Here is a 26850-nt window from a genome sequence, read left to right as displayed (position 1 = left end):
GAAAGCTTGAACAGACCCATCACCAGCGAAGAAATTGAATCGGTTATCAAAAATCTCCCAACAAATAAGAGTCCAGGACCAGATGGCTTCCCAGGGGAGTTCTACCAGACGTTTAAAGCAGAGATAATACCTATCCTTCTCAAGCTATTCCAAGAAATAGAAAGGGAAGGAAAACTTCCAGACTCATTCTATGAAGCCAGTATTACTTTGATTCCTAAACCAGACAGAGACCCAGTAAAAAAAGAGAACTACAGGCCAATATCCCTGATGAATATGGATGCCAAAATTCTCAATAAGATACTAGCAAATCGAATTCAACGGCATATAAAAAGAATTATTCACCATGATCAAGTGGGATTCATTCCTGGGATGCAGGGCTGGTTCAACATTCGCAAATCAATCAACGTGATACATCACATTAACAAAAAAAAAGAGAAAAACCATATGATCCTGTCATGCAGAAAAGGCCTTTGACAAAATCCAGCACCCTTTCTTAATAAAAACCCTTGAGAAAGTCGGGATAGAAGGAACATACTTAAAGATCATAAAAGCCATTTATGAAAAGCCCACAGCTAACATCATCCTCAACGGGGAAAAACTGAGAGCTTTTTCCCTGAGATCAGGAACACGACAGGGATGCCCACTCTCACCGCTGTTGTTTCACATAGTGCTGGAAGTTCTAGCATCAGCAATCAGACAACAAAAGGAAATCAAAGGCATCCAAATTGGCAAAGATGAAGTCAAGCTTTCGCTTTTTGCAGATGACATGATATTATACATGGAAAATCCGATAGACTCCACCAAAAGTCTGCTAGAACTGATCCATGAATTCAGCAAAGTTGCAGGATACAAAATCAATGTACAGAAATCAGTTGCATTCTTATATGTTAATAATGAAGCAACAGAAAGACAAATAAAGAAACTGATTCCATTCACAATTGCACCAAGAAGCATAAAATACCTAGGAATAAATCTAACCAAAGATGTAAAGGATCTGTATGCTGAAAACTATAGAAAGCTTATGAAGGTAATTGAAGAAGATTTAAAGAAATGGAAAGACATTCCCTGCTCATGGATTGGAAGAATAAATATTGTCAAAATGTCAATACTACCCAAAGCTATCTACACATTCAATGCAATCCCAATCAAAATTGTACCAGCATTCTTCTCGAAACTAGAACAAGCAATCCCAAAATTCATATGGAACCACAAAAGGCCCCGAATAGCCAAAGTAATTTTGAAGAAGAAAACCAAAGCAGGAGGCATCACAATCCCAGACTTTAGCCTCTACTACAAAGCTGTCATCATCAAGACAGCATGGTATTGGCACAAAAACAGACACATAGACCAATGGCATAGAATAGAAACCCCAGAACTAGACCCACAAACGTATGGCCAACTAATCTTTGACAAAGCAGGAAAGAACATCCAATGGAAAAAAGACAGTCTCTTTAACAAATGGTGCTGGGAGAACTGGACAGCAACATGCAGAAGGTTGAAACTAGACCACTTTCTCACACCATTCACAAAAATAAACTCAAAATGCATAAAGGACCTGAATGTGAGACAGGAAACCATCAAAACCTTAGAGGAGAAAGCAGGAAAAGACCTCTCTGACCTCAGCGGTAGCAATCTCTTACTCAACACATCCCCAAAGGCAAGGGAATTAAAAGCAAAAGTGAATTACTGGGACCTTATGAAGATAAAAAGCTTCTGCACAGCAAAGGAAACAACCAACAAAACTAAAAGGCAACCAACGGAATGGGAAAAGATATTTGCAAATGACATATCGGACAAAGGGCTAGTATCCAAAATCTATAAAGAGCTCACCAAACTCCACACCCGAAAAGCAAATAACCCAGTGAAGAAATGGGCAGAAAACATGAATAGACACTTCTCTAAAGAAGACATCCGGATGGCCAACAGGCACATGAAAAGATGTTCAGCGTCGCTCCTTATCAGGGAAATACAAATCAAAACCACACTCAGGTATCACCTCACGCCAGAGTGGCCAAAATGAACAAATCAGGAGACTATAGATGCTGGCGAGGATGTGGAGAAACGGGAACCCTCTTGCACTGTTGGTGGGAATGCAAATTGGTGCAGCCGCTCTGGAAAGCAGTGTGGAGGTTCCTCAGAAAATTAAAAATAGACCTACCCTATGACCCAGCAATAGCACTGCTAGGAATTTATCCAAGGGACACAGGAGTACTGATGCATAGGGGCACTTGTACCCCAATGTTCATAGCAGCACTCTCAACAATAGCCAAATTATGGAAAGAGCCTAAATGTCCATCAACTGATGAATGGATAAAGAAATTGTGGTTTATATACACTATGGAATACTACGTGGCAATGAGAAAAAATGAAATATGGCCTTTTGTAGCAACGTGGATGGAACTGGAGAGTGTGATGCTAAGTGAAATAAGCCATACAGAGAAAGACAGATACCATATGGTTTCACTCTTATGTGGATCCTGAGAAACTTAACAGGAACCCATGGGGGAGGGGAAGGAAAAAAAAAAAAAAAGAGGTTAGAGTGGGAGAGAGCCAAAGCATAAGAGACTGTTGAGAACTGAGAACAAACTAAGGGTTGAGGGGGGGGGGGAGGGAGGAGAGGGTGGGTGATGGGTATTGAGGAGGGCACCTTTTGGGATGAGCACTGGGTGTTGTATGGAAACCAATTTGACAATAAATTTCATATATAAATAAAAAAAAAAGAAATTCAAGAGCGAAAAATAAAATAAAATAAAATAAAATAAATGGGAATACAATTTTGTAATTTTCTTTTAAATGTTAAGACTGAATCTTAACACTATTTCTTTTATGAACTTCAGTAAAACTCCTTCCTGTGAAATCTCAGCCCATAGCAACAATTGTTAAAATCCATGTAGTTTCTAAAGCTATTTTTTTTTTTTTTGGCCGCCTTCTTCGAGCTGAATCACATATTTTTCTGTCTAATCTTTATTCATTACTAAGAAACTATCCTTAGAGAATCTAAGCCTTTTTATGCTTGGTATAATATTGCTTGATCTATCTAAAGTATAGAAATATCTTCAGATTCGGGAAAACGCATTGACAGACATAGATATGAATGTGTTTTCCAGAATAATACTCTAATATAAGTCTTAAAATGTAAATGTAGCCACAAGCTTCCTTTAAAGTACAATTTCACTTTTAATTAAGAATTAAAGAGAAACACGATTTGGCCATAATATGCTTCTTCAGCCTCTTCTTTATAAGAATATCAATCACCATGCAACCTTAGGCCCTACCTTGTTAGTGTCTCAGCCTTTGGTTAACAGGAACCACCCTGATGAAGTCCTGTCAGGGGAGTTCTCTGTCCCACTAGGATAAAAGGACAGAGGTTTCTGTCATCCAAGGTTACAATTCTGGGTACAGTTTTCTATAGAAACAGGTTGTGGGTAATTGGGCATAAATAGTATATATAGGGTGCCAATCATAACAAGAATTCTATTTTAAGTTAGAGTAGTGATTTTATTTTATTTTAAGATTTTAGTAAAAATAAGTGAGCAAGAGTAAACTGATAAATTTATTCAGTTGGTTAGATTAGAGGTTATTTTATATGAAACTGATAAAAGTATAGATGGTTTGCCTGGGAAATAGGAAAAGGAGGTGGTTGAAAAGCCCAAAGTTTATTTGGTTATGCTCCCAACCACTTTCCATATTTGGGACTGGCAGTGGTGGTGATTATTTCTTCCCCATTAATACTTACAGCTCCTTGGGTACAAATTATAGATCACTGTACTGTAAATATCAATATGTTACCTAGGCAAAATTTTTAAATACATGAAACTTTATTTGTGGGACCCCACCTGTCTTCTGTCATCCCTTTTCCTCTATGGTGTCTCCCATCCCCTTGGTGTCTAGTGCTCTCATGTAAGGGTCCTGCTTACCCATAGTATTTTTTAAGTTTTCTAACTTAGTATTTTTTTTTCTTTTTTTCTCCTTGCCTTTTTGCAAATATAACTAACCTGTGTTGTCTCTAGGTGACCCTGCTAATCTCTGGTAAACTATTTAGCAATGATCTTGTCAATCTAAAGAATGCTATTTTCATTATGAGAAGTCCTACACAAGTAGTAAATTAAATATAAAATAGTCACATAGGACTATGGCATGTGCTGGATGGGAAACTGTTATGAACAGGAGAATTTTTTTCATTTTTCATAAATTTTAAAATGCAAACTAAGAACCATTTCATATATATTTATGGTAACAGCTGTTGTAGGCCTAACATATTTGCAAATTGAGGTAAAATTTATAATTAAGAATAAATATTAGGGGCACCTGGGTGGCTCAGTCAGTTAAACGTCCAACTTCTGCTCAGGTCATGATCTCGTGGTTCATGAATTTGAGCCCCACACTGGGCTCTGTGCTGACAGCTCAGAGCCTGGAGCCTGCTTCAGATTCTGTGTCTCCCTCTCTATGCCCTGCCCCACTTGTTCTCTCGCTTGCTCGTGCTCTCTCAAAAATGAATATAATTTTTTTTTAAAAAAGAATAAATATAACCCTTATGAAATAAGGAAGAACTACTTCTGTATTTTATTTATCTACCATGTATTTATTTTTCTCCCTTCACCCATTTTACTTATTCTTCCCACTCCCTTTCCCAATGGCAACCATCAAGTTTGTTCTCTGTATGTTTACATCATTTTTGGTTTCATTTGTTCATTTGTTTTGTTTTTTAGATTCTACATATATGTGAAATCATATGGTATGTGACTCTGACTTATTTCACTTAGGCCCATCTATGTTGTTGCAAATGCCAAGAATTCATTATATTTTTCTGGCTGAGTGTGTATATAAATATACATACCACATCTTTATCCATTCACCTATCAATGGACACTTAGGTTGCTTCCATATCTTGGGTATTGTAAATAATGCTGCAACAAACATAGGAGTGCATATATCTTTTTGAATTAGTGTTTCTGTTTTCTTTGGGTAAATACCAAGAAGTGGAATTACTGGGTTGTATGGTATTTCTATTTTTAATTTTTTGAGAAACCTCCATACTGTTTTTCATAGTAGCTGCAGCAGTTTACTTTCCCAGCAGTGGTACACGAGGTTTCCATTTTCTCCACATCCTGGCCAACGCTTGTTATGTGTTGTCTTTTTTATATTAGCCATTCTAATTGGTATGAGGTGATAACTCATTTTGATTTTGATTTTCATTTCCCTGATAATTAATGATGTCGAATGCCTTTTCATGTGTCTGTTGGCCATCCGTATGTCTTCTTTGGAAAAATGCCTATTCAAGGTCCTATGTTCATTTTTTAAAAATTTAATTCCAATGTAGTTAATATACATTGTTATATTAGTTTCAGGTGTACAATGTAGTGATTCAGCAGCTCCATATATTACTTAGTGCTCATCAAGATAAGTGTATTTTTAATCCCTTTCACCTATTGCACCCTTCCCCCACCCGCTCCCCTCTGGTAACCATCTGTTTGTTCTCTATAGTTTAAGAGTCTGTTTTGGTTTGTCTCTTTTTTTTCTTTTATTTGTTTTGTTTTGTTTCTTAAATTCCACATATGGGTGAAATCATATGGTATTTGTCTTTTTCTGGCTTATTTTGCTTAGCATTATACTCTCTAGATCTATCCACATTGTGCCTGTGTTCATTTTAAAAATCATATTTTTTTGGTCTTGAGTTACATGGGTTTTTTAATATATTTTGGATATTTGCCCCTTAGAACTATTCCTATTACAAGCTCTGTTATTCTGTGTTCTTTTATATATTTCTCAAGGCAAATTTGTCTAAGTAGTGTTTCTTGGTATTGATAGTTCTCATTTTTGTTATTTTTATAGATTTCAGATCCAAGGTGGGTGGCTTAATAATACAAGTAAGGTATATACGTTAATGTGTACATAATAAAATTTCCATTTTGAAGTTTTCATTTAGTTTTTAAATTGTGGAATGATTAGCTTTATACGCTTTATGTGCATTCAGGCTATTTTTGTGAGCAAATAATTTAAGAATTTTAAAGGAAAATAAAGACCTGGTTTTACAGAAATTGAAGTTCCTTTGGGGCAATAAGGCACAAATGTGCAAATTTAAATGTAATGCGAGGGATAAATTTCAGCAAATTGAGATATAGTCTACTCTTCTGCATTAAGGGCAGGAAGAAGAAAAATCTGAATTGAGGTAACAAAATAAGTTAATTTCATGGTATAGGAAGTGTCTGCTTAAATGAAGAAGAGGAGAGGTCTTGAGGCCCTGAATGTATTCTTACTTAGCTGGGAGACTGGCTTTTCCTCTTCTGTGCCATCCTGACTTCAGCTCTACCTGCTGGAGCATCTGCTCTAGATAGTGGAAGTATGTTGGTTGAAGATTTTCTCACCATGCTGCAACAGTTCTGTGCTCCTGGGTTTTATGGGTTGACTCAGAAATGTATAGAATGTATGACCTTATTTCTTTGAGAAAAGATGCTTTATGTAATTGTAGATAAATCTGGAAGGTATCAAATTCTAGAGAGCCAAAAAATTATTTCCTAGGGGGAAGTAACACTTTTTAGTAGTCTCATGCATGGGTTCTGGAAGACATATTGTTTGGATTGAAATCTTAGTTCTTCTTAATAGTGTGTAGTATTGTCTAAATCACTCATTGCCTCATTTTCCTTACCCATAAACGTAGGGTTACTTTCATGTGGCTATATTCAGTTGGAGGGTCTGTTCAGCTAGAAGATTCTAGCCTCACCTACTTATCTGACGGATAAGTAGTGCTGGATGTTGCCTGAGAAGACTCAACTCTCCTTCTTGTGGCCTTTCGTTGTGTAGTAGCTAAGGATGGCTTCCCTAACATGGCACTTCAGGACAGTATTCCAAGATAGCAGAGAAGTTGCAAGTTTTGAGGCCTAGGCCCTGGGTCTCAACAACCTCATCTCCACTGCATTTGATGGTGGAGCAAACCCAGTCACATGGCGGCCCAGATTTAAGGAGGTGGAGAAATAGACTTTACCTTTCGGAGATAACTGCAGCGAAGGGGTATGCATATATATAGCAGTAGGAGGAATTTGTGGCCGTTAAGCATTCATCCATTTGGGGTCTACCTTGGGGCAACGAGTAACCTCAAATTAAGACATCAGCTGAATTAAGCAGTGAAAAAAAGGGAAAAAAATAGGGTTACCATATATAGTTGGGTTGATACTAAATAAGATAAAATATTTGAGAGGTGCCTCGGTCGCTCAGTCGGTGACTTAGTTGGGTAAGCGTGTGATTTTGGCTCAGGTCATGATCTCACGATTCGTAGGTTTGAGCTCCGCGTCAGGCTCTGTGCTGACAGCTCAGAGCCTGGAGCCTGCTTTGGATTCTGTGTCTCCCTCTCTCTTTGCCCCTCTCCTGCTCATGCCCTGTCTCTCTGTGTCTCTCAAAAAGGAATAAACATTTCAAAAATGTAAATAAGATAACATATTTTAAAGGTACTTAGCTCAATGGCTGGCAGGTTAAATCCTCATCAGTTGTGAATGATGATGACAACAACTGTGATTCGGTGATTATGCCAACACTCGGTAATCAGTGATGGTTGTGTGGGGAAGTAAAATGATCAAAGTATTGGTACCTTTGAACAAGACAATTTGCCCTGGGAAGGGATTGGAGAAACAGATCAATTAAAGAGGCTCCTAGGCTCCTAGGCTCCTTTAGTAGTCCAGATGTAAGGACTATGTATATAGATATAGATATCTATATATAAAACAGTTCAAAGAAGAAATGACTATTCTTAAGTGATTTGATATGATAAAAGAAAAATTTTAGAGAGGAGTGGAAGAGGAGGCACTTATGGTATTGCTGAATCCATTTTGTAAAATGCCAAGTCATATAGTAACACTTCTATCAGGGATTAAACAGCAGTAGAACATGTGCCAAAACTGGCTTTCAACTTAATGTCATCTGAGTCACAATTCTATCAACTCCATTTTGAAGTGGATGAGTGAAACCTTCTTCCACAACACAAGTAAGCAAACCTTAAGTCATTTGCTTTAAATGTGTATAGTCCTCAATTATATCTTTTTTCTTTATAGCTCATTCTCCTTTATTCTTTCAAGCCACTGAAGAAAGGCAAATATTCCCCACCTCTTCTCCTGCCTACTCAATTGACTGGTATCGGCCATTGGCTGTCTGAAGTGCTATTTGAGAGAGTTTGACGTCTTGGCTTGGGGAGGGAATGCTATGTTTAATTTTCAATGTTTGCCAAAAATGAGGGAAAGAATGGTAATAGACATGCTATATTATTTGCCATTTCTGTACTAGGGTGCCATTATATCAACATTAACATGTTCAAATGAGTAATATACTTTCTATATTACCTAGAAAGTAATAAATATGTGCAGTGCTGTTTTGTTTATAGATCACTTGCATATGGAATTCAGGAGTTGCTTAACAAATGGAGATAATGTATCTTTAGATTCTTAAAAATATTAGGTAAAATGAGCCAGTGCTAGTTTGCACACTGCTTAGTAATATTTATTTTAAAAAATCTGTTAAAATGTTAAATCTTGTAGTAGCTTTGTTCACTTTCATAAATTTTTTAGGAAAAGAACCTGAAAGCTTAAGTTTGCTGATTTTTTTTAACCATTTAAAACATTTCTAAAGAATGAAACATTGTTCATTACTTCACTAAAAGGTGATTTTTTGGCCCTCAACACACCTTCTTATTCCTATTGCTTATTCTTATTACTCTCTTTTTGCCTTTCCTCTTGAAGGGCTATGAAAATGAATAATACAGATATGTAACCAGTCCTCCTGCAGATTTCTTGGAAATTAAAAACACACTGTCCTTTTTATGACCACAATGGAGTCCTTACAAAGGTTAAAATATTTAAATTATCTAAGAAATAATAGATACCTAGAGTTTCAGTAATGTAAATCAGAATTATGACTTTTTTAACAGTATCTACAGAAGAAAAAGATAGACAAATCTTCTAAAGTTTTCTACTGTTTTTAAGAGCAACTTTAATTTGACTTCTATTGCTGCTATACCTTAGAGCTGGTCATTTTCCAGCTTTATTACTCAGTCAAGATGGTTCTTATTGGGTTCTGTATATACATCCTAGCTTCTTGCCTATGCAATATCAACTTTACCTTTCTTTCTTTAACTTTCTTCCCAGGGCACCTGGGTGTCTCAGTTGGCTAAGTGTTCGACTCCAGCTCAGGTCTTGATCTCACAGTTTGTGAGTTCAAGCCCTGTGCCGGGGTCTGTGCTGACAGCTCAGACTCTGGTTCCTGCTTTGCATTCTGTATCTCCTTATCTCTCTGCTTCTTCCCCCGCATACTCTGTCTTTTTCTCTCTCAAAAATAAACATTTAAAAAAATGAAAAAAAATAGAGCCCTAAATTATACACAGAGTGGCAGTGTGTCCTGCTAAAAAATACATCTTATAAAAATAGAGAAAAAGAGTAACTCTCTGTTCTTAAATTTGAAAAATCATGTAAAATGGACAAAGTCCTTAAAATTATGTAGCATATCAAAGGTGAATAAAAAATCAGCCTGAATACTTTATAACCATTAAAGAAGTTTAATCCATAATTAAAATTCTTCTCAAGAGAGGGGTGCCTGGATGGCTCAGTTGGTTGAGCATCCAACTCTTGATTTTGGCTCAGGTCATAATCCCCAGGTCGTGGGATCAAGCCCCACATTGGGCTCCAGGCTGAGCGTGAGCTGCTTAAGATTCTCTCTTTCCCTCTCTCTCTCTGCCCCTCTCCCCTGCTTGCTCTCTCTCTCCAAAATTAAAAAAAATAATAATTTAATTCTTCTTACAAAAAAACTTGAATTAAGATGACTTCATTAAATATCAGATGCTAGTGAATAATCAAGGAAAATATTCCAAACTTATGCAAACTCAGAGAAAAGAAATTGAGTCTAATATACATAAATACATAAATAACATAAATAACGTTTACATAAATAACACGGGCAGTAAGAAAAGGAAAATTTTAGGCCGATCTCTGTTATAAACGGAGATGGAGAGATTCTAGACAAAATCCTAACATTTAGCAATATATAAAACCCAGCAATGTATAAAGTGAATATGACCTCTTGACAAAGCTGGCTTCATACCAGAAATGCATGATTAGTTTAACATTAGGAATAAATTAGTTTACTGCTTAGGTAAGAGTGGATTTAGGTAAAACACCATTTGATTAGTACGGAAAACAAGTTTGAATATATTACTTGTATCTTCATGATAAAAACTCTGGAATACAAAGTTACATTCCTTTTTTTCCTTAAGAGTTTATTTTTAAATTTTATATTCCTTTTTTAAAATTAAAAAGATTTAATCTCTACACCCACTGTGGAGCTCAAACTTTCACCCCAATATAAAGAGTTGCATTCTCTACTGACTAAGCCAGCCAGATGCCCCGAAAGTTACATTTTTACTCTGATTTTTAAAAACTTATCTAGGGGCACCTGGGTGGTTCAATCGGTTGAGCGTCCAACTTCAGCTCAGGTCATGATCTCACAGTCCGTGTGTTCGAGCCCCACGTCAGGCTCTGTGCTGACAGCTCAGAGCCTGGAGCCTGCTTCGGATTCTGTGTCTCCCACTCTGCCCCTCCCCTGCTCATGCTCTGTCTCTTTCTGTCTCAAAAATAAATAAAAACATTAAAAAATTTTTTTTAATAATAAAAAAATAAAAACTTATCTAAAAAAGTACATATTAAACATTATATTTAATGGTGAACACTGAAGACTTTGCCTTTGAGATTGGGAAAGACACAGGATGCTTGCTATTGCCAGTTTTATTCTGCCTTTTACCACAAGGATCATCCAACACAGTTGGACAATGAGAAATTTAAAAAAAAACTTAGAATGAAAGAATTAAAAGTCATTTGTAGACAGTTTATAGAAAATCCAAAAGATGAGCTATTTGAATTAATAATCAGTTTATAATCTTACTTTCCAGCAAAATAAAATTAATTTTTAAAGATACCATTCACAGCAGTTTTCAAAAATTAAGTGCTTTGTAATGTATCTAGCTAAAGATGTACAAATCCATTATGGAAAATTTTACAAAATTTTGTTGAGAGATATTAAAGAACATCTAAATGGAAAAACACTTTCATAAATAGGAATACTGTCTTATTGCAAAGAAGTTCATTCTTTCCACATTGACTCATAGCTTTAATGCAGTGCCTATCAAAATCTCAAAAGGTGGTTTAAGTATTTGCCTTTTACTTTTTTGTTTTTGTGTGTTTTGAAACTTGACAGATTCAATTTATATGGTGGAGCACCTGGGTTAAGCGTCTGACTTTGGCTCAGGTCAATGATCTCACAGTTTGTGGGTTCAGGCCCCACGTTGGGCTCTGCCCTGACAGCACAGAGCCCGTTTGGATCCCCTGTCTCCCTCTTTCTCTGCCCCTCCCTTGCTTGTGTGTGCACTCTCTCTCTCTCTCAAAAATAAACATTAAAAACAAACAAACAAAAACACAGCGAGAGGACTTGTTCTGCCAGATACTAAATAGTATTCTAAAGCTCTGGGAATTAAGACATTGTGCTATTTTGGTACAGAGGTACAAGGCTAGACAAAGAAATAGCTCAGAGAAAGACTCAATGTATATGGGCACTTGATTTAAGACAGGAGATACTGGAGAGCAGTGAGGAAGGAGTTATATTTTAAGTTAACATTGCTGGGAAAATTGGTTATTCAAATGGGGGGAAATGCAATTGGATTTCTATCCCTTACTATGTACAATAATATACAGGTGGGCTATAGAATTAAATATAAAAGAAAACATTAAAAGGCATTTTAGAAACTATGGGATGTATGAATTTCAAAGTAGGAAAATATCCTAATACACCATAAAGTGGCAAAATTACATTAAAATGAAATTAAAAAAAATTTTTTTAAGTTTATTTATTTATTTTGAGAGAGACAGAGCAAGTAGGGGAAGAATAGAGAGACAGGGAGGCAGAGAATCCCAAACAGGCGCCATACTGCCAGCACAGAGCCTGATGCAGGGCTCGAACCCACAAAACCATGAAAGCACGATCTGAGCTGAAACCAAGAGTCAGCCGCTTAACTGGCTGAGCCACCTAAGCACCCCTAAAATGAAGGATTTCTATTGGAAATTCAGAGTGAAATGCAAGCAACCATGTGAGAAAGATATTTGCCACACATACAACCAACATAGAACTCATAGAAAGACTATGAAGAATTATTAAAAGAAAAAAATTGGCAACAGTTAAAAATGTGCAAGACTTGAACATGCTACTTCGTAAGAAATTCTCCCCATTAACAAATATTAAAAAAAAAACAAAAACAGCCACTTCACTGATAATTAATGAAGATTAAAACAATGAGATACCCTTTATACCCACTAGATTGGGAACATTTTTTAAATAAAATAATATCAAGTATTGGTGTGGATGTAGAACAATGGAAGTTCTTAGTGCTGATGGGAAAATAATTGGTACAAGAACTTTGATAAAACATTTGGTATTTTGTAGTAAAGTTGAAGATAAACATAGTTATAATTTAAGAATACATTTCTAGAAAGATATCCTAGAAAAGTGATTTTGGGCATCAACAGGACATACATAATAGTGTTCAGAGTAACACTATTTGTGATATCTACAAACAGTAAACAATCCAGTGATCTATCAATAATAGAATTGATGAATAATTTTGATATATTCATATAATGAAATTCTTTATCACAATGTATTCAGAAAAATGCAACATCATGGATGAATTCCATTTATATTGAGTTAAAAGCAGATAAAAATTAAATCAATATTGTTTAAGGTTGCATAAAAAAAAAAGTAAAAGTGTAAAGACAAAAGTGAGTAGGTTATAAATTAGGATAGTGACTACCTCTGGTGAAACGAAGGGGCTAATGATTAAGAGCTACATAAGGACCTTTGGAGTGCAGGCGGTGTTCTGTTGCTTGATCTGTTTCAGGATTACATGTGATTACTTTATAATTACTTATTACATTTATACTTAAGTTTTAGATAATTGTTTTGTATTTAATCATTTTAAAAGCTTAAAACTTGCTGGAGACTTTCAAAAAAGTAACTGTTTAAGTAGTATGTATGATTCAAGATGAAAAATTTGGAAAGGTACTCTCCCTCTCTCTCTGCCTTTCCCCAACTCACATAGTCTCTGTCTCTCTCAAAATAAATAAACTTTAAAAAAATAATGTATTGAGGTGAAATTCACATTACGTTCAATTAACCATTTTGAAGTGAATGATTCAATGGCCTTTAGTACATGTTCAGTGTTGTGCAATCACTAACTGTGTCTAGTTTCAAAATATTTTCATCACTCCATACTAAAACCCCTTATTCATTAACCAGTTTTTCCCCATTACCCCAAATCCCCAGCCCCTGGCAACCACCAGTTTCTTTATGGATTTATCTATTCTGAATATTTCCTATAAATGTAATCATACACCACGTGACCTTTTGTGCCTTTTTTCTATTAGCATAATGTTTTTGAGGCTCATCTAGATTGTAGAATTGGTACTTGATTCTTTAATGACTGAATAATATTTCATTGTATGTATACACCACAATTTGTTAATCATTTCATCCGATAATGGACTTTGGGTTGTTTGCACCTTCTGGCTATTGTGAATAGTGCTGTTATGAATATGTATGTATATGTGCTTGTTTGTGTGTTTTCAGTTTTTGAGGGATATACCTAGTAATAGAATTTTAAGGTCATATGTTAACTGTGTTAACTTTTTGAGGAACCACCAAACTGTTTTCTGCAGCAACTGAACATTCCCACCAACAATGTATGAGGTTCCTAAATCTTCTACACTTGTTATTTCTCCACAACATTTTTTTTTTTTTTTAGTACACACATCCTAATGAGTGTGATGTGGTTTTGATTTGCATTTCCCTAATGATTAATGATGCTGAGCATATTTTCATGTGCTTGTTGGCCATTTGTAGATCTTCTTTGGTGAAAACTCTGTTTTTTTGCCCCTGTTTTAATTGTGTTGTCTTTTTATTTATTGTTGAGGCATAGGAGTCCTTTTATATGTTCCGGATACTAGACCCTTATCAAATATATGATTTGATATATTTTCCCATATTTTCTCCAATTTTGTGGTTTCTCTTTTTGTTTTCTTGACATTGTCTTTTGATGCACAAACTTTTTAATTTCAATCAAGTCCAATTTATTTATTGTCTATTTTGTTCTTTGTGCCTTTTTTTTTTTTAATCTAAGACTCCATTGCCTAACCCAAGGTAATGAAGATTTACCTCTGTATGTTCTTCTAAGATATTTATGGTTTTAAGCTCTTATATTTAGGTCATTGATCCATTTTGAGTTAAATTTTGTATATGGTATTAGATAGGTGTCCCGCTTCAGTCTTTTGCTTCCTATTTGTGGATATCCAGATGTCTTAGTATCATTTATTGATAAGACTCTTTTTTCCCCATTGGATAGTCCTGACACCCCTGTTGAAAATCATTTGGCCATAGGAGTATGGATTTAGTTAATACTCTCAGCTCTGTTCCATTTGTCTATATGTCTGTCTGTATACCAGTACCACAATGTTTCGATTAATGTTGATTTATACTAAGTTTTGAAATCAAGAAATGTGAGTCCTGCAACTTCATTCTTTTTTTTCTTTCAATATTGTTTTGGTTATTCAGGACCCCTTGCATTTCCATATGAATTTGAAGGTTGACTTTTTCAGTTCTGCCGAAAAGGCAATTGGATTTTTTTCCTATTAATTAATTACTTTTTACTGAGATATAGTTAACATACAGTATTAGTCATTTTATATACATTACAAAATGATCACCACAGAAAATCTAGTTGTCATCTGTCACCATACAGAGTTATTACAATATTATTTATATTTCCCATGCTGTACTTCATGTCTTCATGACATTTATTTTATAACTTAAAGTTTGTTCCTTTTAATACTCTTCAACTATTTCACTCTTTCTCTAGCCCCTCTCTCCTCTGGCAACCACCAGTTTGTTCTCTGTATTAATGTTCATTTGTTTTGTTTTTTGGATTCCATATATAAGTGAAATCATATTGTATATGTTTTCCTCTGTCTGACTTAATTTCACTTAGCATAATACCCTCTAGGTCCATCCATGCTCTTACAAATGGCAAGATTTTTTTCTTTTTTATGGCTAAGTAATATTTCTGTGTGTGCGTGTGTGTGTGTACAACATCTTATCCATTTATCTATTGATGTATGCTTAGATTACATCCATATGTTGTAAACATATGCTGAAAACAATGTTTACATGTTGTCCACATATTGTAAACGATGTCCATATGTTGTAAACAAAGCTGTAATGAGCCATGCCGGTGGATATCTTTTCAAATTAGTGTTTTTGTTTCCTTTGGATAAATACCCAAACGTGGAATTGCTGGGTTGTATAGTATTTCCGTTTTTAATTTTTTAGGAACCTCTGTTCTGTTTTCCATAATACCTGCACCAATTGACATTCACAGCACATGAGGGTTTCCTTTTCTCCACATCCTGGCCAACACTTGTTGTGTACTGTCTTTTTTGTACAAGCCATTCTAATTGATATGAGTTGATATCTCATTTTGGTTTTGATTTGCATTTCCCTGATGATGATTGATGTTGAACACCTTTTTCATGTATCTGTTGGCCATCTGTGTGTTGTCTTTGGAAAAACATCTATTTGGGTCCTCTACCCATTTATCAGAATAATTTTTTTGGTGTTGAGTTGTGGGAGTTCTTTATATATTTTAAATATTAACCCCTTATCAAATATATTGCTTGCAAATATTTTCTCCCATTCAATGGATTGCCTTTCTATTTTGTTGGCTTTCTTTGCTATGCCAAAGCTTTTTAGTTTGATGTAGTCCTACGTGTTTATTTGTGCTTTGTTGCCCTTGCCTGAAGAGACAGATAAAAAAAAAAAAAAAAATTGCTAAACCAATATCCAAGAGTTTATTGTCTAGGTTTTCCTTTAGGTGCTTTATGGTTTCAGATTTTACACATAAGTCTTTAACCTATTTTGAGTTTACTTTTACATATGGTAAAAGAAAATGGCTGTTTCATTCTTTTGCATGACTTATTCAATTTTCCCAACATCATTTATTGAAGAGACTATCTTTTCTACACTGTATATTCTTGTTTCCTTTGTCATAGGTTAGTTGGTCATATAAATGTGGTTTGGGCCCTCTATTCTGTTCCATTTATCTATATGTATTTTTTGTGTGTGTGCCAGTACTATGCTGTTCTGATTACTACAGCTTTGTTCTTCTTTCTCATGATTACTTTGGCTGTTTGTGTCTCCATACAAATTTTAGGATTATTCCAGTTCTGTAAAAAAAAAAAAAAAAGCTGATATTGGTATTTTGATAGGGATTGCATTGAGTCTGTAGATTACTTTGAGTCGTATGGACATTTTAAAATAGTAATTCTTCCATCTATGAGCATGGTATATCTTTGTATTTATTTGCATTGTCTTCAATGTCATTCATTGATGATTTACAGTTTTCAGAGTACAGGTCTTTCAGGTCTTTAGTTAAATTTATTCTTATGTAATTTACTCATTTTTTTTTTTACTGTATGATTTATTTTTGAGAGAGACAGAGAGACCAGGGAAGGGCAGAGAGAGAGGGAGACACAGAATCTGAAGCAGGCTCCAGGCTCTGAGCTGTCAGCACAGCCACCCAGGCTTCCCAGGTAGTTGATTCTTCTGAGGGGGTTGTAAATGGGATTGTTCTTAATTTATCTTTCTGATTAGTTCATTATTAATGTTTAGAAACACAACAGATTTCTGTGTATTAATTTTGTATTCTACAATTTACTGAGTTTATTCTAATTTTGTTTTTTTTTTTATGGAATCTTTACAGTTTTCTATATACAGTATGTGACGAACATAATGGCAGAATAGGAGTAGTTTGACTTGTTACCAATTTGGATGTCTTTTATTTCTTGTTCTTGTCTGATGGCTGTGGCTAGGATTCCAATACTATCTTGAATAAAAATAGTAACAGTGGTCATTCTTGTCTTGTTCCTGATCTTAGAGGAAAAGCTTTAGCTTTTCATGGCGGAGTATGATATTTGCTGTCGTTTGTCGTATGTGCTCTTTGTTATGCTGAGATATGTTCCTTCTATACCTACTTTGTTGGGTATTTTTATAATAAATAGATGCTGAATTGTGTCAGAGGCTTTTTCTTCATCTATTGAGGTGATCATATGATTTAAATTTTTTTTTAACTTTATTTATTTTGAGAGAGACAGAGATAGCGCAAGTAGAGAACAAGCAGAGAGAGAGAATCCTAAGCAGGCTCCATGCTGCCAACACAGAGCCCAACACAGGGCTTGAACTCACAAAACTGTGAGATCATGACCTTAGCCAAAACCAAGAGTCGGACACTTAACTGACTGAGCCACCAAGGCACCCCATATGATTTTTTTTTTAAGTTTATTTATTTTGAGAGAGAATCCCAAGCAGGCTCCATGCTGTCAGTGTTGAGCCTGGCATGGGGTTCAAAGTCACAAATCATGAAATCATGACCTGAGCTGAAATCAAGAGTTGTACACTTAACCAACTGATCCACAAGGATTTTTATCTTTAATTTTGTTAATGTGGTATATTACATTGATTTGTGAATGTTGAACCACACTTTTATCCCTGATATAAATCCTACTTGATCATGATTAATGATCCTTTTGATGTATTGTTGAATTTGGTTTGCTACTATTTTGTTGAGACTTTTGTATCTGTGTTCATCAGGGATATTGGCCTGCAATGTTTTTGTAGTGTCTTTGTCTGGTTTTGGTATCAGGGTAATGCTGGCCTCATAGAGTGAATTTGAAGGCATCCCTTTCTCTTCAATTTTTTGAAATAGTTTGAGAAGGATAGATATTAACTCTTTAAATCACAGGTAGACTTTACCTGTGAAGTTGTCTGGTCCAGGACTTTTGTTTGTTGGAAGTTTCTTGATTACTGATTCAATTTCCTTAGTAATAACTGATCTGTTTAGATTTTCTATTTCTTTCTGATTAGTCTGGGAAGATTGTATGTTTTTAGGAATTTTTTCATTTCTTCTAGGTTGTCCAGTTTGTTGGCCTAATTGTTTGTAGTAGTCTCTTATAGTCCTTTATGTTTCTCTAGTGTTAGTTGTAATTTCTCTTCCATTTCTGATTTCGAGTCCTCTCTCTTCTTGATGAGTCTAGCTAAAGTTGATCAATTCTATCTTGTCAAAGAATCATCTCCTGGTTTCATACATCTTTTCTATTGTTTGCCTTTTTTTTTTGTTTTGTTTTGTATTTAATTCATTTATTGCTGCTCTGATCTTTATTTCGTTCTACTAACTCTGGTCTTTATTTTCTAATTCCTTTAGGTGTAAGGTTAGATTATTTATTTGAAATTTTTCTTTTCTCTTGAAGTAGCCCCGTGTCTCTGTAAACTTCCTTTTTGGAACTGCTTTTGCTACGTCCTGGTGATTTGAGAGCATTGTGTTTTCATTTCATTTGTCTCAAGGTGTTTTTTCATTTTCTGTTTGATTTCTTTGTTGACCCATTGGCTATTTAGTAGAATGTTGTTTAGCCTCCATGTGTTTGTGTTTTTTCCTTTTTTGTTTTTTGTAATTGATTTCTATTTTCATACCATTGTCATTGGAAAAGATGCTTGATAGGATTTTATTCTTCTTAAATTTATTGACATTTGTTTTGTGGTATAACATGTGATCTGTCCTGGAGAATGTTCCATATGTACTTGAAAAGAATGTGTGTTCTGCTGTTTTTGAAGACAGTATTTTGTGTGTGTGGGGGTGTGTGTGTGTGTGTGTGTGTGTGTGTGTGTGTGTGTACACACATAGTCCATTTGATCTAATGTGCCATTTGGGTCAGTTTCCATACTGATTTTCTGTTTAGAGGATCTGTCCATCTATGTAAGAATAGTATTACACTGCTATTGTATTACTGTCAATTTTCCCCTTAATTACTATTTATATTTGCTTTATATATTTAGGTGCTCCTTTGTTGAATCCATCCATATTTACAGGTCTTATATCATTTTGTTGGATTGATCCCTTTATCATTATGTAATGCCCTTGTCTCTCTTTAGTGTCTTTGTTTTAAAATCTATGTTGTCTGACATAAGTAATAAAATCTATTTTGTCTAAGTATTGCCACTCCAGCTTTCTTTTCCTCTTCACTTGAATGGAATATTTTTTTTTTCCATCCCTTCACTTTCAGTCTGTATGTGTCTTTAGGTATAAAGTGAGTCTGGGTTAGGCAGTAATGGATGGATTTTTGTTGTTGTTGTTGTTAATTTGTCCAGTTACCCTATCTATGTCTTTGCTTGGAAGATTCAGTCCATTTCAATTTAAAATAATTATTGATAGCTTGAACTTAACTGCTATTTCATTAATTGTTTTCTGGTTGTTTTTGTAGTTCTTCCCTGTTCATTTCTTCTCTTGTTCTCTGTATTTCTTCTTCAATTCTGGATGATAGTCTTGCTGTATAAAGTATTCTTGGTTGTAAGTTTTTGTTTTTGTTTTTTTCTTTAAGCATTGTAAGTATAGCACGGCACTCCCTTTTGGCCTGCAAACTTTCTGCTGAAAAATCACTAATGGTCTCATGATATTTCCTTGTATGTAACTGTTATTTTCTGTTGTTGCTTTTTAGATGATCTCCTTTTCTTTAATATTTACCATTTTAATTACATGTCTTGGTGTGGAACTCTTTGAGTTCATATTGTTTGGGGCTCTCTTTGGTTCTTGAGTCTATATGTCTGTTTCCTTCTCTCAGTTAAGGACATATTTAGCTACCATTTCTTCAGATGATTTTTCTGCCCTTTTCTCTCTCCTCCTTTTGGACTTCATATAATTCAAATGTTAGTATGCTTAATGTTGTCTTAGAGGTCCCTTAAATTATCTTCTTTTTTTTTTAATTATTTTTTTTCTTTTTGCTGTTCAGCTTAGATGATTTCCACTTTCCTTTCTTCCAGGTTGCTGATCTGTTTTGCATCTGCTAATCTGTTTGTTTATTCACTCTAGTATAGTTTTCATTTCAGTTATTATGTTCTTCGGGTCTGATTTTTTTTAACTTCTCCTGGAAATTCTCACTGTATTCATCCATTCTTGAGTTGGTGAGCATCTTTATGACCATTACTTTGAAATCTTTGTCAGATATGATTGTTTGTCTCTATTTCATCTACTTATTTTTCTGAAGTTTTGTCTTGTTCTTCCATTTTAAACCTATTTCTCTGTCTTCATGGTTTGCCTGAGTCTATGTGTTTATATGTATTAGGTATGTCAGCTCTGTCTATTGATCTGGAAGGAATGGTCTTATGTAGAAAGCATCCTGTTTTAATTTAAATTTAATTTAAATTGAGGGTTTTTTTTTAATAGCTTGTCATATAGTCTAGGGGAATAATACATGCACACTTGAAAAGAGTGTATATTCTTTTTTTTTGATGGAGTTTTCTGCAAATGTTTATTAGGTTTATTTGGTTGATAATAATGGTCAATTTTTTTTTTATCTACTTACTGATTTTCTTCCCACTTGTGTTCAAATATCCAGTCATAAAGGTGGAGTTGTCTCTTTCTCTTTTTAGTTATTTCAGCTTTTGCTTCAGATATTTTGAAGTTTGTTTAGTACCTACATAGATATTTTATTTTTATGTCTTTATGATTTGACCCTTTTATTCTTATATGTTTGCCCACATCCTGAAATCTATTTTCACTGACACTAATTTAATGATTAGTGTGCTTGGGTAGTATAATTTTTTATTGTAACTTATCTATGACATTAAATTTAAAGCAGTTTTTTTGTAGATAGTATATGTTTAGGTTGTTTTCATCCAATATGAAAATTTGTGCCTTTTAATTGGAGTATTTAGACCATTTATATTTAATGTGATTATGATGTAGTTAGGTTTAAATCTACCATTTTGCTGTTTTTTATTTCTCCCATGTGTTGTTTGTTCTTTTTTCCTGCTTCCTCTCCCCCACCCACCCTGCCAAATTAATTGTTCTTAGACTCGCCTTTGTTGCTTCATTATATGCATGTGTAGATTATTATTTGACAAACAATTGAAAAGGACTCCATGTGGATTTCTGGAGCCCTTTCTCTGCATAGCTTCCTCTCTCAGGGCAATCTCTTCTACAAATGGTGGCTACCTTTTTCTCCCCAAACTTTAATATCTATCTTTTCAAATCAGGTAGACTGTCATGCTCTACTTGGACCCCCTTCCATGTGCCGAAATCTGAGGAACATAGCTTCATGCAAAAAGCTTCAAGATTTATAGGATCACTTCATTTGTTTTTGTCTCTCAAGTATAACAGTCATTTGCTGCCTATTGTCCAAGTTGTTTGATGTCCATAAAAGTGTTATATGAAACATAAATGTTTCGTATAAGTCCCATAGCTGTACTTATTCATGGACAGAAATGGAAATACCTCTTCTCCTTTCAAAACTTATTTTTAAATAGCATATCTCATTTAGCTATTGTTTAATCTCTTTCCTCCATAATAAATTTGATAGTGTTTGTATTTATCTCTTTCAAATGTTGGGTTCCTAGAGAAACACTGCAACGTCTCTGGTTTCTTATTTCATTCTTCACCCTACTATAGTATGGTGACCAACAAAAGCATTTTATTGAAATATTGTTTTAAAGGTCAGCGTCACCTTTGAATTGCCAGATCTAATGCAGAACTTATTGTTCTAGGAATGTGGTGGAATAGTTCTTAGGAAAGCCTCCAGATAGAAAATATTAGAATGTAAAATGTAAAGCATATTTTATATAATGCATGGTTAATCTGATTAGAAAAATGGAAAGCCACGGAATTAAAAATGAAAGAAAGGAGAGAGAGAGAGAGAGAGAGAAATTTTTGTTCAATAGTCTTGTGATAGACTGGAGCTGACGCCTAGAACCTAAGAGATATGGGAAGTTATATTAGAGATCCTACATAACGCTAAGGGCCTTCAAAGGCTACTCACTCTGTTAATGAGTGAGCTAGAACTTAACTCTGCTGCACAGAGATGCAAAGAGCTTGCCTTTGTCTGCCTTAGGCTCTGATTAAAAATGTAAAATAGAGTATATGCATAAAATTCGTAACAAGAAATTAGGCCTTTTATATCGTTAAAGTCTGAAATTATGCTTTGGATGTGATTTATTTAAAAAGACAAAAATTGGGTTTTAAAATAGGTAAGCTCATTTCCAGACTGGCAAACTTCAGATGTTGCAATTACCATATACGGAATGTAAAACCAAGTAAGTTTAATATATCTAAGAAAAATAAATTTAGGTAATTAGGAATATGATTAAGTGGATAGATACACCTGAAGAGAGAATTGTGTTGTTGGGGAATAGATGTAAATGAAATTATACAAAATGAAACATGTAGAGTAAAAAGAATCAGAAAATGTGAGAAGAGATTAATTAAATATAGAGGTTAGAGGAGAAAGTCTAACATATCTTCAGAGGAGGAAACACCTAGGGGAGCTGGTTTGTGCAACCACTTTCATCTGAGCTTTGGCAGGAATTTTCAAATTTGGTGCACATGCTCATAGATGATAGTTATGGAGGATGCTGTTGGTGGTGTTTGGGAGACCTAAATCACATGGCCAGATTTTACTTCAGAACCATTTTGACATTGTTCTCCTCAACATTTGCTGAATACTGCAGATGCACAGAGCAGGAGGCTTAAAGTATACTCTTAGGATTTAATTTTCTTAAAGTCTGGATAATCAGGAGAAATTTTATAAAATACATCAAACACTTAGATGAAAACCTTGAAGGGCTAAAAACAAATCAGATCTATGAACCATACTAGGACTGAAACCCAGACTTAGGACACATTCAGATTAGATTAAAGGAAAGAAATCTGCACTGTATCTACTTAGCAGTAGGGAGAGAGAACGCTCTGTACAGAAAGATTACATCATGTGGAGACGTTTGATTAAAAAAAAAAAGCCATTTGGCATTCAGTTAAAGATTACTGGGTATTACAAAAGATGGGACCCCATGACTAGTCTTCAAGAGGAAAAACAGACAATAGCATCAGACTATCAGGTGATTCTGATATTGGATTTAGCTGCCCAGAACTTTAAAATGGCCGTGATTCATATGTTTTAAAACAAAGAGAACAAGTAGAAAAAATAAACAGACTATTTCACCAGATAATCGGAATCTACTTTTTTAAAGAGACTCCTGTGAACATTTCAAACTGAAAAATACAACATGTGAAATTTAATACCTCACCAGATGAATTTAATTACAAATTAGAATACAAATTAGAGAAGTCAGGATTAATAAACTAAATATAAAATACTAAGGTGGGAAGCACAGAGATAAGAAAGAATTAAACAACCAGAAGTGTGTGACAGTGAAAAAAAATCTACCCATATATGTTAGGGCATAGGGCAGAAGTAGTATTTCTCAAACTAAAAAAAGACCTTATCCTATAGATTCCAGAAGTTCTGTGAACCTCAAAAAGAAAAATATATAGAAATTACATAAAGGCATATTATGGCCAGCCTGCTAAAATGAAGACACAGAGAAAATATTAAAAGAAGTCAGGGTAAAAAAAACATTAAATCAGGGCAACAATAAGACTTAACTACTCATCAGAAATAATGGAAGCCAGGTGAATTGAAGGCATCCTTAAAATACTAAAAGAAAAAATGAAAACCAGCCTAGAATTCTATAATCACAAAAAAATCCTTTGAAACTGGTGATATACAAAAGTTTCACGTAATAAAAACTGAGAATAAAAGCTGAGAGAATTTGTCAGCAAATTTACAGTATAATAATAGCAAAGGAAGAAGACACATGATCCTGTAAACACAATTCTGTAAGTACAGAATTGTAGGAAAGAGCTAAGAACAACAGAAAGGGTAAATATATGGGTAATATAAATTTTAATAGTAATATATTGTAGTGTTTTGAATATATATAAAATTAAAATAACAGTAATACAGAAAGAGGAAAGTAAATGAAGTTAAACTGTTCTAATGTTTTCAGGGAAATGGTAAGAAAATAATTTGTCTTATTCTCTAAAAGCAAAAAAGTTAAGAATGCACATTATAATCTCTAGGGAAACCACTAAAAAGTAAAAGATTATATAAATTTAAGTTAATAGAGGGGGAAAATGTAATATTTGATTAACCCCAAAGAAATCAAGATAGGTGTCAATGAAATCTAAAACAAACATACATATACAATAAATTTCTACATACAGTGTAGAAAGTGAATTCAATTTCTGATTCTTTGAACAAAATTTGATAAGCCCCAGCAAGTTTACTCAAGAATAATCCAAAGTTGGTTTTACATTTAAAACTTTATTAACATCATTAATTCACCACATTATTAAATTAAAAAAGAAAACCCATGTGTAATTATTTCAATGAATTTAGAAAAAGTAAATGATTAAATTCAACATTACATATTTAAAAAATACTTTTGGCAACCTAGGAATATATTCTGATAAAGAATATACCCCCCTAGAAAAATCCCACAATTACTCTTAATCCATATCATTCTTAATTCTGAGAAATTAAAAGCATTTCTTTTATAATATGGAACAAAACAATATCTCCTCTGATCATTTCTAATCATCACTGAACTGATGAACCCATCTAGCATGTTTGGAACCCTCTAAATAATAATAAAGATATTGCAATTGAGTGAAAAAAACTAAACTGTCACTATTTGTAAATAATATGTTTGGATAATAGAAAAGTAAAAGAAACTACAAATATATTATCAGAATAAGAAAGTTTAGCCAAATTGTGGGATATGTTCAAAGTATAAAAGTCAATTGTATTTTTAAATTCCTTTTACAATTGAAAAAATAAATATTCAAGTACCTAGAAGTACACCTAGCAAAATATGTAAAGACTTTTTAGAGAAGAAAATTATAAAGTTTTATTAAAAGAAATTAAAGAGGGGCGCCTGGGTGGCTCGGTCGGTTGAGCATCCAGCTTCAGCTCAGGTCATGATCTCAAGGTCCATGGGTTCAAGCCCCGTGTCTGGCTCTGTGCTGACAGCTCAGAGCCTGGAACCTGCTTCGGATTCTGTGTCTCCCTCTCTCTCTGTCCCTCCCCCGTTCATGCTCTCTCTCTGTCTCAAAAATAAATAAACATTAAATTTTTTTTAAGAAATTAAAGAGAACCTAAGTAAATGAAGAGGTGTGTCATAGTCATGGATTGGATGACCTTTAATTATGATGTAAAAAAAAAAAATCTCCCAGTTGATTTACAGATTCACTGTAGAAGAGCTCTGCAGTTTTTTGCTGGAAGTTAAGCATTTTTTAAAATTTATGCAGAAGAGTGAAAGCCAATAGTAGCCAAGATACCCCTGAGGAACAAGTTGGAGAAACTTGCATTGTCATATGTCAAGACTTAAACATGTAGTAATTAAGACATTGGTTATTTAGCATAGACACAAATGGTACAACACTAGAAATCCTGAAATAGTACCACACACATATAGAATGTGGTGTATATAACAGGTAGCATTGTAGATCAATTGGGAAAGGATGTTCAATAAAAGGTGTTCGGATAAATTGATGATCCATATAAGAAAAAATTAAGGTTGGATTCACATCATGTGAATTAATTTCAAGTAAAGATCTAAGTACAAAGGCAAAAAACCTTACAACTAGGGGGAGCAAAGTGGAAGAATATCTTTGACTTCAGGGTAGGGAAAGATTTCCTCATAGAGATATAAAGTACAAACTCTATATAAAGGAAATATTTAAATTAACATCTGTTGATCAAAAGACACTAGAAAGAAAGTGAAAAGAGAAGATCAGACAGGGAGCAAAAGATAGAACCTTCAAAGGATTTGTAACTTTCTAGAGTGTGTAAAGAAAACTTTAAAAATCAGTAAGAAAAAGACATTCTTAGAGAAAAAACATAATATGTATTTCTCAAAAGAAGGAAAAGTGAATGACCAATTTTAGGAATGAAAAGGTGGTCAACTTAAATAGTAAACAGAGCAATGCAAGTTTAAACCATAAGAGAATATGTGTATGCTCTGAAATTAGCAAAAATAAAAAGTCTGACAGTATGCATGTTAGCATGAATCTGATGCAGTGAGCACCAGCATCTGCTTTGTTGGAGTGTAAATTTGGTTACAACTACTTTGTAATACAACATATCATTTAGTGAAATTGAATGTATGCATTCATGTGTTTCTTTAACCCAGCAAATCCATTTCTAACAGTGTACATACTCTTAGAGAAATTCTTACACCCATACGCCAGGAGACAAATAAGATATTCATACTAGCATTGTTCGTAGTAGTAAAAAACGAGAAACATTCTAGATATTTATAAACAGAAGAGAATGATGAATTGTATGCACATAATGTTAGGGAATACAGCAGGAAAGTACACTTAACTTTCTGTCTATATACATTTTAAAGCATGCAGATTTTATTTATTTTTAATGGTTATTATGTACATCTTTTTTTATTTTTAATGTTTATTTTTGAGAGAGAGAGAGAGCGCCAGAGCGAGGATGAGTGGGTGAGGGGGAGGGGCAGAGAGAGCTGAGAGACAGAGCTGTCAGCACAGAGCCGACTCGAGGCTCGAACCCACCAGCCATGAGATCATGACCTGAATTGAAGTCAGATGCCTAACTGAGCCACCCCGGTGTCCCAAAGGATCCAGATTTTAAAAGTTATATAGAATTACATGTATTTATGTGAAAAAACTATAAAGGAAATAATAAAATCAAAATTCAGAATAGCAATTACTCCTGGAATAATAAGAGAAAAATGTGGTTAAAGAGGCACATTGTATTAGTTAAGATACAGGTTCAGCTGCATTTGTCAGAAACCCTACATAGTGACATAAACAAGATACAAGTTTATTTCTTTGTCTTAGATTGAAAATATCCTAGATATGAC

The 26850-nt window shown here is 34.3% G+C and overlaps 1 protein-coding gene across 7 annotated transcripts in view; it reads left to right on the top strand.

Moving 5' to 3' along the window:
* The window catches only part of KANSL1L (KAT8 regulatory NSL complex subunit 1 like), a 133838-nt gene that overhangs the window by 82367 nt on the left and 24621 nt on the right, over positions 1-26850 (top strand). The window lies entirely within an intron of this gene.

The sequence above is a fragment of the Herpailurus yagouaroundi genome, unplaced genomic scaffold (genome assembly GCF_014898765.1).
Source record: "Herpailurus yagouaroundi ecotype Mexico unplaced genomic scaffold, PumYag 140, whole genome shotgun sequence".
Lineage (NCBI taxonomy): Eukaryota > Metazoa > Chordata > Mammalia > Carnivora > Felidae > Herpailurus > Herpailurus yagouaroundi.
This window is presented reverse-complemented; position numbering and strand designations above follow the sequence as displayed.